Below are 15758 nucleotides of genomic sequence, written 5' to 3'. Positions count from 1 at the left end.
AGATGCTATTGAAATATTACAAGGAAAAACTCTCACAGAGGATATAAATATAAACGCTTCTTAGTAAGATAATATGCTAGAGTGAAAGAGTTATAAAGATAACACATTATCTCTTTTTTGTGTATATGATGATCTAATATCTAACACTTAATAATTTAAAAGAGCACACTTATAAATCACCTTGTTGGTGTGTAACCAAATCGCTAATTGATTATGCACGGTAAAAAATTCATTTATAAATATCTTAAATAAAATCATTAGAACATGCAAATCTTTTGCCTTTTTATCAAAATTGTAGTAGAGGTTGACAATCGTTTAGTATACATTGATTGATTATATTAACTTAATACTAAATTAAGCATAAAATTCTTGATTCACAACGAAGATAAAATATGTTAAAAAAAATTATCCTCAAACTAAAAATATCATTACAACTTTAGACTAATAGAAATTCATGTTTATTGTCATTACAAGAAATACCTAATCTTAGGCATGCAAACAACCATTTAGCAATTATCTTCTCTGAACTATTTTCGTTAGACAAATTATCTTTTACTCTATTAGCATCCATATGACAAATTTAAATCTTAAAAAGATAATCAATTAACCCAAAATGTAAAGGATAATAATAAGATAATGATTTTTATGAGATACATGAATTGTTAAGTTTTTTCATTTATTGATTTTTAAATTAACCAATAAAGTATTCAAACATTATTTCATTTAAATCATTTATAGTCTTATCAAATTACTCATTCCTTACAAATAAATTTTAGAAAATATATGTTTTAATTTTTAAATTTAATTATTTATATATTTCTTTGAACAAGCTAAAATAATCATTAAGACAATATAAGATCCAACTAAACTAAATTTTACAACTCTTTTCAGATGTATTTATATAGGGAGGACAATAGATCGGATAGTGTCAATCTGCAACCCTGTAACAAAAACATTTACCTATTATATGTTTTGTTTCTTGTTGAATACTTGATTAAAAAATATTCACGTGTATTTTAAAACTGTGAGAACCTATAAAATCTGCAAATATTTAAAAAATATATTTTATAAATTTTTAAAATAAAATATAAATAAAATTACAAAATAAAATATAATATATAATATAAATTAAAATTTAATTTTAATTAGATTTAACCTAATAAAATATAAATTAATTTTAATTTTAATTAAATTTAACTTAATAAAATATAAATTAAATTTTAATTTTAATTTTTTTGTCAATAATAAATACGTGTAACACAAATCGTATGACACCTACATCAAACCTCTTAATAAACAAGTATTAAGATGATGCTCATTACGTATTATTCGCATATAATAAATATTCATAGATACTGTGAATTTTATCCACAAGTATAATGTATTTTTGTCATCTTTATATCATGTTATATTTTTACTTCTTCAATTATTATATTGAAATAAATAGTCCATTTTGACACCTATAATTTTTAGATGGCAATTAATAAAAGGAATATATATATATATATATATATATATATATATATATATATATAAAAGGGCATAAATTATCTATAATAAAAATTAGTGTAGAAATAAGAAGAAAAAAAACTACAAATTTAATTATATAAAGCAGTCTTCTTTCTCTATTTATTTTTTCTAAAACGGATTACGAAGATCATGGAAGGTGAACTCTTTCTTTAAAATATTTCCGTCTTTCTTCCTTTATTAGCAAACAAAAATTGCTCTTCGATTGTTTTCCTGCCTTTTCACTCCTTTATGTTTTCCGTTTAGCAAGCTGAGGGTAAATTTCAAAACTTTAAAAAAGTAAAGCTACAGCCAATTTTATATTTTGCTTCAACTAATTTTTTTTTCAAAATTATATAAGAGTATTAAAGAATGTGATTATTGTTATTATGAACTACTAACAAGTTATACATGATATGTTTGTCTAATAATTTATTGAAGATTTTACCTCTATTAAAAATAAAGTCAATTTATAAAATAAAAATGAATGTAAATCTCATCTTATCTTATGTTGTAGGATTAGTTAAATTAAGAAGAAAAAATTTATAACAAAATATAATATATATGTTATCATAAACCTTCTTGGTTAGACCACCATTATTTAATGGAGATGATAGTGAAATAATATAGGTATATAAAATATAAAAAATTAAATACATATTAATATTTGATGAAATTATTATAATTATTGAGAAGAGTTGCACCTAAATTTATGAAAAACTTAAAACTTTATAATAAAATAAAATTGTTAAGTTTTTCATCAATATTTGAAACTCTCAAATCTAAATTATCTTTAATTTTTATATTAAATATTTCATCATATGAATTTTTTTATATGGTTTACTATTTTCTATAAATTTATCTTATAGATTAAATTTGTATTGTTTGTATGTTTTTAAAAACAATATTAGTATGATAAATGAGATACTCGTTAATAAGAAATAATTAAATATAACATCTCGATATTTAAGCAGATAAATTAATAAGATCGAGTTATTATTTTTGTGATGGTTAAATAAATATTTTCCCTTAAATTATTTTTTTAGAAAAGATTAAATATATTTATTTCTTGAATTTTCACTAAAAATTGAATTTTTTTTATTAAAAAAATTATATAATTTGGTTTCAAAGTTAAAAATAATGAATGTAGTTTTTTTAATCAAATTATATTAAAAAAAATTGTAAATTGACATTAAGGTGTGTACGTGTGAAATAGAATAAATAGCTCTAATATTAGTATAAAAAATTAATATAATTAAATTAAAAGGATTATATCCATTCATGTAGATCAAAATATATCAAAATTTTAAACAAAAATGAATTTCAATTTTATGTTAATATTTAAAAACTAAAAACATATTTATTTATTTTAAAAATAATATTTTATTCTTAAACTAGATATAAAATATTGTTTTTAGCAAACAACTACAGGAGTACTTAATATATGATAAATGGGTTTCACACTATATAATTATAATATAAGATTTACATGTGATTTGCAGAAAATAATATTTTACATAATTTTTATAAAATGGAACGGATGTATACTTAATTTAGAAATAAAATACAATTTTAAAAAATAATTCGATAATAAAAAATATATTTTATCCTATCTATAGTTTGAAGTGTTTTGTTATAAAATAGTAATGGTTTTCGGACGAAAACAATTTGCACAAGTGGAGATATAAATTATGTTAATAAAAGATGTATAATGGGTAACTACTAATTATTCAATTCGTTGAACTGATTTAATAGTGCACAGTCCCAGTTCATATAAAAGCAGGCATACATTAAACATTTTAAAAAACAATAACTATTAAAAATAAATAAACTGTCAAGAATTGTAGTAGATTGGTTGTTTTAATTTAATCACGGTCCAACTTTGAATTATATATTGATCTCATGATTAATGTTTTCCTTGTCTACATCCGTTAACATTAGCCTTAAACATAATGTTATAATTAAAAATGAAACTATCATTAAAAGTAAAAGTATTTATTACACTAATAATGTTTTCTTTGTCAACTCTCAGGGCTAAAAAATTAACTAAAACATATTTCAAAAACGAAGAAAAAAAAGTATTTTTTTTGTCATTAGTTATTATAAAAACTAATATTGAATGCTGGAAGTAATTATATATTAAGATAAACTCAAATTTCCCCTAACCAGTAGTTTAACAATAACTAAAATACTATTTTATAATAGGAAATGAAATAAAGTGGTCGATGGCTTCTAGAAGAGAAAAAACAAGACTAAATTTGTTTAATTTTTAAAAGAATATCTTAATTTATTTGAGGAAAATATAAAACATAAAAATTGTTCGTAACTTAGAATAAAGGAATAAAACTTAAACTAAGCAGTTGATCGAATTCATCAAACTCGAAAATGGCTTTTCCAAACTCAAATAGACAGCTAACTTAACCATGACGATGTACCTTATATAAGTGCACAACAACTTAGTAAGAAGTGTCATCTTTGACCTTAAATACAAACATAAACAATTATAAGGTAGTTTCTAAATATAGAGTATTAGTATTTTAATTTCTTTATAGTTGATTGGTGTTAAATCTTTTTAATATTTATTTCGCATGAACCTAATAAATTAGTGTGATAAATATGATTAAACACGTGTACATGAAAATAGATTATTGAAATCCTATAAAAATATAAAGTCTTATATTAAATAAAAATAATAATTTTAATGTTTTAAAGTAATGATTTTGTTTCTTATACAGTAGTATGTTCATAATTAAAAAAAAGTTCATATATTTATTAATTTAGATTTTAGATTGAATGATATTTCAATTTTTTTATATTATTTATTCATGGTTTAATCCATAGTTAAATGATGTTGGGTTGATGGAGGAGGATGGAGGAGGATGGTTTACGGAGTGGGAAGGTCATTTTCATGCATTATTGTTATTGTGAAATAGTAATTAATAAGAAAGGGGAATGAGTTTTTGTTTGGCAGATAGTTAAGCAAAGGGCCATAATGATTTATGTGACCAATCATAGGAAGAGTTGAATGTGGTCCTTCATTTCTCTCTCTGCCATTGTCCTTTTCAAGGAAAATGAGTGAAGCTTTCTAAAGCCTCCAACTACTTCAAGATTCGGCTAACTAGATGCACGGGCCCCACTCCTTTTATTCTTACAATGCCCCACAAAACCTAATTATTATTTCACTTCCTGCTACTATGTGCCTCTGTGCTTGTCTTTTCCCCCACAATATTTAAATAACTTTTATTTTAATTAATTACTTAACTTCCTAAACAAAATTTTAACTTTTTTAAAATAGAGTAATAATACATTATAAACACCTATAGGCATTTTAATTATTTTTATTTTCAATGAGCATCTTATATACGGTTTCATATCTTGTATAAGTACATCTTCAATCTTCGCAAAGAAAAAGTGTGGATTGCTTTTGCGTCTTTCAAACGACACCATATGAAAAAACTTGTATTATCATTAATCATTAAGTCATAGGATAAGTTTAAAAGATTTATGAAAGAAATTATGGCACTTTTAAACCCACCTACTGCAACCTCTTCCACAAATCCTAGTCTAATTGCTTTCATCGATATTACAATCTGTAACGTTTTCAATTTTTGCATTTAATACTATAAGAAAATATTCCAAAAGCCTATTTCAAATAAATCATGTATTGTACTTCAAACAACACTCGATTTCTCAATAATCATATACATATAATATTTATACAATCAACATTCCATATAAATAAATTCCAACATCACCTATACATGCACATTCTTCACACATCTAAATAATATCATAGTGAGTAAATTATAATTATCTCATTTTAGGTGGAGATAGTAAGTTTATAACCATAAATCTTCTTTTTTCCCTTTCAAAAATCCAAATGAGTTTCGATGACTGTAATATCCAAATTTATGGTACATTATATTTTTCATGTTCTAATCACATTAATGTCATCCTTTAACGTTAATGTCATCCATACACATGCACACACACGCGCACGCACACGCGCACGCACACACGCACGCGCACACACCCACTCACACACACACCCACAAACATGCACACGCACACACCCACTCACATGCACACGCACCCACACACCCACCCATACAACCACACACGCAGCTACACACGCACATGCACACCCGAACACACGCACATGCGCACACACACGCACATGCGCACACACACACACCCCACACACACACATACACACACACACACCCCCACACACGTACACCCACCCGCACCCACCCCCGCACACACACACATACCCACCCACACACACGCACAAACCCAACCACCCACACCCCCCCCCCTCCCCCCCTCCCTCCCCCCCCCCCCCCCCCCCCCCCCCTCCCCCCCCCCCCCCCCCCCCCCCCCAACACACACACACACCCACACCCACACACGCAATCACGCACGCATAGACACACACACCCACCCACACACACACACACACCCACACACACACCCACCCACCCACACACACACACACCCACGCACACACGCACACATGCCCACACACACGCACACATGCCCACACACACACTCACACACACACACACACACCCACACACACCCACCCACACACCTGCACACACACGCGCGCACACACACACATGTACACACACACACGCACACACACACAAGCGCACACACACACACACACACACGCGCATACACACACGCACACCAGCACACGCACCTCCACACACCCACACGCACACACCCACACACATACGCACACACACACACACCCACACACACACACACACACACCCACACACACACACACACACACCCACACACACACACACACACCCACCCACCCACACACACATACACACGCACACACTTGCGCACACACACACACACAAACACACACGCATACACACACGCACACCAGCACACGCACCTCCACACACCCACACACACACACCTACACACACCCACGTACACACCCACACACATACGCACACACACTCACACACACACACCCACACACACACATACACACACACGCGCACACACACACACTCAGACGCCCACCCACACGCCCACACAGTTACATGCCCACGCGCTCACACACACACCCACACTCCCACCCGCACACACGCACACACCTACACGCCCACGCGCCCACACACACACATTCCCACACACGCACACACACTCACACACGCACGTAGTGATACATAAGATTATTGATAACTTATATTTTTTTTTTTAAATAATCGTTCTTGTGTTATAATTATATGGTTTTTAGGAGTATTTTTAATGAAATAAATTTAAGTATCTTAAATTTAAATTGAAATTTTTTTTTTTTATAGCTAATTAGAATATTTTAGAGAATATGATCCTTACTGTAATGTTGCACAGTGATACATAAGAATACGATGTATTATTAATTTCATTTCATATTTAATGTTATATGTCTGCTATTTAATACACTGATTATATTTAATTTGAGCAGTAAAAAAATAATTAAAATAGTTAAATAATTGAAAAAGTATGAACCTGACGTGAATCGAACACGCAACCTTCTGATCTGGAGTCAGACGCGCTACCATTGCGCCACAAATCCAATTTTTTTTGTTTTGGGACTTGTTTAATACTTTATAATTGAAATTATAATACTAATCCTTAAATAATAACTAGTACGAGAGAAACTCGGGTTTTTCTTTTTCTAAAACTAACACTTAAATAAGAATAACACGTCATAAGTTTTTTTTGTGTATTTTTCTTTATTTATTTAAATTTGATCTTTTTTAATATGAAGAAAAAGGTTCTAGGGCTTCTGTCTACATTTTTTTTATTAAATTATTATCAGAATGAATATATTTTTTTTCTATATATAATGCTTCAAATATTAGGTTTTTTGAAAAAATGGATTCTTTAGTCTTTGATATCCAATTATGTATTTTTTATAGTGAACGAAAGTCAAACAAAAGAATTAAATACGTATAAAAGTTTGAAGCTAACAATTTTACTCTTTACAACTATAGGAGAAGGATTAAGTTGATTGATAAAGGTATTTTTTTTAGAAAAACTTCCTTTTAGGGTTTAAATTAGGAAATAATGAATTAAAAATTAATATATAATATGCTTGTGACACTATAGTTTTTTGAGAGGCAAAGCTGAAAAATATGGTGGTAACAAGAAATATCATGATGTTTTGAATTTGTGTTGATAATCAATATTTGATATTTTAAGAGTAAGTTTGTTGACAATTGAAAAATATGTGGGAGTGTTCATAAAAAAAATAATTTTTTGTAGGAAATAAATTATTTATTTAAATAAAACATCATATCAATTCAATTTGATCATTATATTATTATCTTCTCAAAATTATTATATTATGTTAACACACCAAATTTCTAGTTGTCTTTAAGTTTTTAGAGAGTTTAAATAATTGAGAGAGGTAAAACTTTTAATAAAATGAAGAATAAACTTTATCTTTATCATATTTATAAACGTTATATTTTTTATTCATTTAAAGTTTATTTCAATAAAAGCTTCAAGTGTTATATATTCCCTCTAACAAGAAAGCTTTTTATTTTGGAAAATTCAATACTAAGTTATTTGACCTATTTTTAAAGAATATGATATAATTTAATAAATTTTAGAATCAATTTTGAATTGTACAACACTCGTCATTAAAGAAAATCTTATAAACACGTGAATATTTGTTGCAAAATCTAGGGGTCTCGTTTAATTTTTACAAAAAAAAAAAATCATTTTTTTTAGAAGCTTTCATTCAGTTTTGAGAATTTTTCATTCAATTTTGAATTTGTAGTACTTTTAGTAATATGCTGTACCAACTCTAACTCCACATATGTTTACCATTTAATAACCAACAAAAAAAAGTGTGCAATATTTTTTCCATCATAATATTAGTCTCATAATTTTTATTATATGTAAATTTCATCAAAGGAAAAATTCCATATATATATATAATTTAAAGTTAATAAAAAAATTATACACGCAATTTATATCCTAAATACTAATTGTAAAAATAAATAGGATAAATTGATATGAATAATTAAAATAAAAACGGATTAACAAGTTATAAAAGATTTCTAAAATGTATAAATCAACAGTGAATTAATTCCATTTATTAAAAACGTGAATACACGTAATTAACAGAAAATGTTATGTTATATAAATGAAAAAAAACTCAAAATTTGAACCTGACGTGAATCGAACACGCAACCTTCTGATCTGGAGTCAGACGCGCTACCATTGCGCCACAGATCCTTTGATGTAAATATTACTTGTTCCCATTTATATTTTATAAACAAAAAATAGTGTAATTTTGCTCTGACTTTTGTATTTTTTACCTAAATAGAAATTTCCAATTTGCATCAAATTTAAAAGGAAGAAAAAAGAAAACTAATTTGGTTAATAAATGGAATAATTTGTTTAAAATAAATAAATATGATTATCAAATAACATATGCAGTTATATATATTTTTATATCAATAGGTGAACAAAAATTAAAAAAGTTAATATATTTAATTGAAAAAAAAATTGAAGATGGTGAGCCTTACTAAGTGTAAATAAGAGAGACAAAGAGAAACAAAAATGTGTGTGTAGCTGCTCACTAATGTCGGAGGGTGGTACCAAAAGAAGAAACTATAAGAATCCTTATGTAGGGTTTTGTGAGGAAGGGAAATAAATGCATAAACATGTTGGAACATAGGGAAAGTTGGAGAGACACATTTCTTTCTCTATTATCTTTTCTTCTATTAGTTATTCAAGCATCTCATATCTTCATAAGCTTTATTGCTATTTATATTATTGTCTCTTTTTAATTTCTTGAATGTTAATTCATTGTTTTTTATTTATATGATCGTGTATTTTATATTTTAATTGTATCTCCAAATGAATTTTTATTTAATAAAACTTTGATTTTAAACATAGATTGTGCCAAGTGTTTTTTAAAAGAATATGTAAAATCAGAAAACTACTAATATGTATATATATTATGCTTTTTTGGACTTTAATCTGGAAAACCAAATAATTCTAAACATAAACATTGAGTATTTTACTTAAATTTAAATATTTACATTGAAAACTTTTATTTTATGTAATACTCATACATTTCTATTATATACAAATATATTTTTTTAATTATTATTAATCTAACTAAGAATAATTCATAACTTATTTTTTTTATATTTGATTTAAATTTTAGGTTTAAACCCTCGGATGGTCCTCGTATTTATATGAGAATCTCAAATGGGTCATCATATTTTCAACTGTCTCAATTGGGTCTATATATTTGCAAAATATCTCAATTGGGTCTAAATATTTGTAAAATTAAGCCAATTTTGCCATAATCGTTAAGTTGTCACAAACGGTGTTAAATTGTGTTTAGATGGATATACTAAGGTGGATATTTTATTAAAAAAAATATGCTGCCACTGATTACATGGAATTTAATAAATTAAAAAAAAGTAGAAAAATTATGCAAGCAGAAAAAAAAGAGGGAAAATAGCTTGCACTCAGAAAAATCACATAGACCCAATTTGAAAAACCCTTCGAACCCTCGCCACTGCCCTCATCATCCTCGCCGTCATCTCCTTTGCAAAACTCTAGTCCCAAAAAGTCGCCGCGAAGACGCTACCACGGTCGAATCGCGCCACTCAGAAATCCTAAGTCGTGCTTCCATGACCACAACCAGAACGCTCCGCACCTGCATCAAAGCACAGATCCTAATCGTGTTTCTCCTTATCAGGGCACCATGCCTCCGCCATTAAGCACCAGCGCCAGAAAAGAGGAAAAGAAGAAGACCAACACGTTGTTGCGCCGTTGCGCCTCGTGTCTCCACCGGTCCTCCGCCGTCTTCGCCGCACTTTCGCAACTCTGTCGTCCTCGCCGTCACGAGACTTCTGCCATAGGTCGAGGCAAGGGTAATATCTAGGATTTGGGTTGACCGCGAGAAAGAAGAACCCACCGTCTCCGCCGTACTTTCGCAACTCTGTCGTCCTCGCCGTCACGAGACTTCTGCCATAGGTCGAGGCAAGGGTAATATCTAGGATTTGGGTTGACCGCGAGAAAGAAGAACCCGTAGTTGGTTGGGTTGTCTGCGATAATAGAAACCAAGGTTAGGAAAGATTCTAACCAGGAATTCAATTTAGGTTTTCATCCTAATTATTCAATTAGGATTTCAAATTTAATTAATAAAGTTAATTCCTAAAAGAAACCTTATGCCACTGTAACAAAAAATTTCCTTTCCCAGATCAATTAAAAGATAGCTTATCCATGGCTACCTTAACAATAATCCTACGTTCCAATTTATTTAATCACAAATTAAAAATTTCCAATTTCTTCGTGCTCTCATTTAATTCACCTTTTAGGGTATAATCTAATTATATAATCTAATTCCACCGTGAAGGTTATCGTTGACCACTTGAAATCCCCATTTTGGGGTTGTCCCTTAATTGGGAGATGGGGCTTTCTCGGATGTTCATCTGATTCATTTTGGAGGAGGAGCTTGCTTCTGATAAGGCGTAGATACCAGCCATTGCCTTCCATCGATGCAAATAGGTTTTTCACTCACAAGATGCAGCCTTTGGTCCTCGAGAAAGGGGAAAAATCTCTGACGCTCGAGAAAGGAAATACAAAATCTAAGTCCCTAGTAAATTATTTCTCCTAAATTTTTTTCTAGAATATTTTAAGAAATCCAACTTACCCTCTCTCTATAGTACTCATAAAATAATTTCTTTTTTATTTCCCAGCTACCTTCTCTCTGCAATTAGAACAGAACCAGAAAGAGAAGAGGGAAAAAGTTCCTCCTTGCAACGCAAAACAACGTAAGAAAAGAGGGGAAAGAAGAAGAATGCTCACGCCGCCACGAGCCACCACAAATGTCATTTGGTTGCGCCATCGCGAGCACTTTCCTTGCCCCAAATAGAAGATCAAAACGGAGAAGAAGAGAACGACCAAGGGTTACCATGTCATAATCTCTTAAATTAAATAAAAATTCCACGTAATAAAATATTTTGACATCAGCGTATTAATTATGCAACACGTCAGCACCAACTAACGTCGTTTGTTACAATTTATCAAAATATGACCCAATTGAGACACTTGAAAACATGAGGACTTAACTGAGATTACCATAAAAAATGAGGACCAACGGAGGGTTTAAATCTAAATTTTAAAACTAATTTTGGTCGAAAACAATGACATAAGCAAGTTTTTGTCCTCAAACATCCCCTGGTATACCAACTTGTACTATTATTTGAGTTGCAAGACTAACATTACCTTTGTTTCTTCATGCACCTCCTAATTTCTAAGTGCTCCCCTATAACTTTTAAAATGACATTTTATCTTTGTAAAAATGATTGCTGGATTATCTATTCGAGAAATATTTCATAACAAGTTGTTTTTGGAATTTTTAGAAAACGATTTCTGTTATAGGATTTTCATCATAAAATTTTTGGAACGGACCTTTCAGAATATATAAAATGCATTCTGAATGAGTTTCTCAGAACAAAATTTTTAGAATATATGAGATGCTTTCCAACATAAACTTTCCAGGACATATAAAATGTGTTTTGAAATATGATTTCCCAAACAAATTTTTCATAAGACATATAATGCTTTCCAAAACAACTTTTTCAAAACACACTTTCAACTAAACCCACCAATCTACTCTCTTTTTTTCTTCCTTCATAAGAGTACAGTGGTGATGACGGCGGCAACGGGAACAGGGAAAGATATTTTAATCCCTTTTTTTCGTATTATGGAGGTTCTGTTAGTAATCGTAGGGGTGCAGAAAGCAAATGTCTACAAATCGGGGTTATTGGTGATTTTCCCTTTGCAGGGTGTTCTAATTGTAATGAGTCAAAAATTCCACTTTTAACTTTCTCACATCTCATTATTATCTTATATATTTAATTTTATAAAAAAAATTATTTTTAATTTTAATAAATATAATTTTCTTTTTCTTTCTTTTTCTTGTTAAAAAGACTCTACACCACCTAAATAATAATTAAATTTAAAACTCTAATATTATTTAATATAATTTTATATTTTAATAATTATTAAAATATAATTTATATTATAATAATAATTATATTAAAAATATAAAAATAAAATAATTAAAATAAAAATAAAAAAATAAAATAAAATTATATTAAATAAAATATTTAATATATTCAAATACATTAAATTATATTAATATATTAAATTAAATTAAATAATTATTAAAATTTAAATAATAAACAAAATTTTAAAACAATTAATCAAATAACAAATAAAATTATATTAAATAAAATATTTAAATAAACTAAATTATATTAAAATATTAAATTAAATTAAATAATTATTAAAATTTATTTATAAAATAAAATTTTAAAAATACATATGAATATCCGATTCATAACATATCTATATCCGATTAACAAATTTTTCAAAATTTTGTTTTTTCTAAATTTTAAGTATTATTTTTTTTTATTTTTATTCTTATTTTAGTTATTATTTTTCAATTTTTTTAATAGAACTATTTTAAAAATATAAATTATATTTTATTAATTATTAAAATATAAAAATATAATAAATAATATTATAATTTTTATTTAAATTTAATATTTATTAAATTTTAAATAAAAAGCAAAAGTATTAACATATTTTATAGATTTTAATATATAAATAAGTTTTTGAAAATTTTCATTTTTATTTAAAATTTAATAATTATTTAATTTATTTTAATATTTTATTATAATTTAATATATTTGAATATATTAAATCAAATTTATTATTATTATTATTTATTAATATTATTATTATTATTATTATTTTTATTTTATTTTTATGTTTTTAATATAACTATTATTATAATATAAATTATATTTTAATAATTATTAAAATACAAAATTATTTTAAATAATATTTAAATTTTAAATTAAATTATTATTAAGATAGTGATGATTGTTTTAAATAAAAAAAAAAGAAAATGGAAACATATTTAGTAAAGGTAAAAATAAAGTTTTGAAAAAGTTGGAGGTGTAGGATAAGATGTCAGAAGGTTAAAAGTATAATTTTTGGAGGTGCAGGATGAGATCTTGGAGATGTAGGATGAAACACTCAATTGTAATCCTGTATGGGTTTAATTCAATTTCTTCTCCAAATTACATTAGTCTTTAACTCTTTTACGTACTGTTTCAGTAGATATTTTTGGGACCGAGAGACTAACCTGCTGATGTGTCTGAACCGTTCGCTCGCTTCCAAACTCCTACTGTTGGCCGATCGGTGTTGGCGCAAACCGATCGGTCTCCTTCTTGACGAGGGAGGATGTACCTGTAAAAGATACTTCGACGCATAAGTTAGGCGTGTGATTTGAAGAGCCTCGGCTCTTAGTTAAATATTTAGTCAATGATTATCACCATTGAGTATTTGAGAGTAGCGTAGAGTGAATAATGCGTAATTGGAACGTACCTGGCTTTCGGCCCTGGCTTTGTATTTATAATTTACCTCATGGATCCTAAGCTGATATAAGCCCAATAAAATATAAACAGAATAAGATATAAACAGATTACCTGAATATCCGGTTGGTTGTTTGTAACCACTCAGTTAATATTTTATACTGTACACTATGCCCCCCAAGTCCGAGTTAAGCGTTTGGCTTTAGCCGTGGTTAACTATAGGACTGATGAGTTTGAGGGAGGCTGCGTTTGCGGAACTGAAAGCGTTTTACCGCTCGACCTTCAACATTAACCGAGCGGGATTTATCGCTCGTCCTTCAACAGGAACCGAGACGAATTTACCTCTCGGTCTTCAACATTAATCGAGAGGGTTTTACCTCTCGACCTTCGACATTAACCGAGCGGGATTTACCGCTCGTCCTTCAACAGGAACCGAGACGAATTTACCTCTCGGTCTTCTACATTAACCGAGAGGGCTTTACCTCTCGACCTTCGACATTAACCGAGCGGGATTTACCGCTCGTCCTTCAACAGGAATCGAGAGGGATTTACCTCTCGGTCTTCAACATTAATCGAGAGGGTTCTTGATACGACTGTCGCGGTCATACAAATTTGATGTGCACGAATTATAATGCAGTATATTACTAGGAAGTGACTCCTAGGTCGTCTCTCAAGGACCAATTTTGGTGGTTCAGTCTCAGATTTTATAACAAAGGGGGGGTGTTTTTGTTATTTTTGTTGATGCGGAAAAATAAATTAGACTGGAATTTAAACACAACTGAATTTAAAAACACTGAAATAAATTTCAAAGCAGTAAAACCAAACAATAAAAGACGATAAAATTGGAACAGTAAATATTTAGAAACTGTAAAATTTAACGATGCATAAAACAATAAACGGTAAAATAAAAGAGACAGTAAAAATAAAAATACTTGACTGAAAATGAAATTTATCAAGATTAAACTCTTAACTTAAAATTCCAACGAGAAAACTGTAACACACTTCTACTGCTTCAGAAATTAAAGCATTTGCACTGTTTAAAATAGAAACTGAAAGCTGTTGAAAGAGGAAGAGGCAGAGAGCCTCTTCCAGGGCCGTGACTTCTATATTACACTACTCCAAAATTTCCTCTAAATTCTACTTGGTTTGCTTCTCTGCATGCTGCTGGATTTATAATGCCAAATTCTCTGACCAACTCCTCCTGTAGCTTATTTCTTTGAATTCTTTACTCAATTAATGAGCAAGTGGGAACTCCATTTTGTGGTATGCGTTTCCAGCTAAGGTTCACGTGAATTCCCTTCAAGCTTTCCATTCCAAACTCTTCTTCAATAATTCGAGTGGGCTCCCTCCATTTTTGCTGGACCGTCTGGTTAGAGAAGTACTGCTGGAATGAACCCAGAACTCTCATCTTCTGGATGCTTGAAGCTTATATGCTGTTTGCGTGAATGTCTAGCCAATCATCATGTGCATCTCTTTGCTCAAAGCTGGACGTGAAGCTGTTGAGCTAGCTGGACCGTGGAGGTTGCTTTGCACTCTACTGGATTGTGTCCTCTGCTCAAGCACCGTGCTCCCTTCTTCTCTTCCGTTTCCATCACTGGACTAGGGCCGTGACACTCTTCTCTTCAAGCTCAGCCGCTGGACTTGCTGGACCTGCCACCGTGTGCAAGCTGGATTTCCTCATCTCCTTCTCCCTTTCCCGTCACAGCCTTCTCTCCCTGTGTGTGGATGGCTGCTGGAAGTGCACTACTGTATTGGACCGTGAGACTCCTTCACTTGTATGGCAGCCATGGCTCTTTACTCCTTGCTGGAACAAAG

At 29.7% G+C, this 15758-nt stretch overlaps 2 non-coding genes across 2 annotated transcripts; both read right to left on the bottom strand.

Annotated features, from left to right (window-relative positions):
- Nucleotides 1-7021: 7021 nt before the first annotated feature.
- Nucleotides 7022-7093, bottom strand: TRNAW-CCA (transfer RNA tryptophan (anticodon CCA)). Its single transcript has one exon. It is a non-coding gene; the product is annotated as a tRNA-Trp (tRNA).
- Nucleotides 7094-8694: 1601 nt separating this feature from the next.
- Nucleotides 8695-8766, bottom strand: TRNAW-CCA (transfer RNA tryptophan (anticodon CCA)). The gene has a single exon. It is a non-coding gene; the product is annotated as a tRNA-Trp (tRNA).
- Between the last annotated feature and the right edge of the window lie 6992 nt (nt 8767-15758).

The sequence above is a fragment of the Vigna angularis genome, chromosome 1, assembly GCF_016808095.1.
Source record: "Vigna angularis cultivar LongXiaoDou No.4 chromosome 1, ASM1680809v1, whole genome shotgun sequence".
Lineage (NCBI taxonomy): Eukaryota > Viridiplantae > Streptophyta > Magnoliopsida > Fabales > Fabaceae > Vigna > Vigna angularis.
The sequence above is the reverse complement of the archived record's forward strand: the minus strand, read 5'-3'. Positions and strand labels throughout refer to the sequence as shown.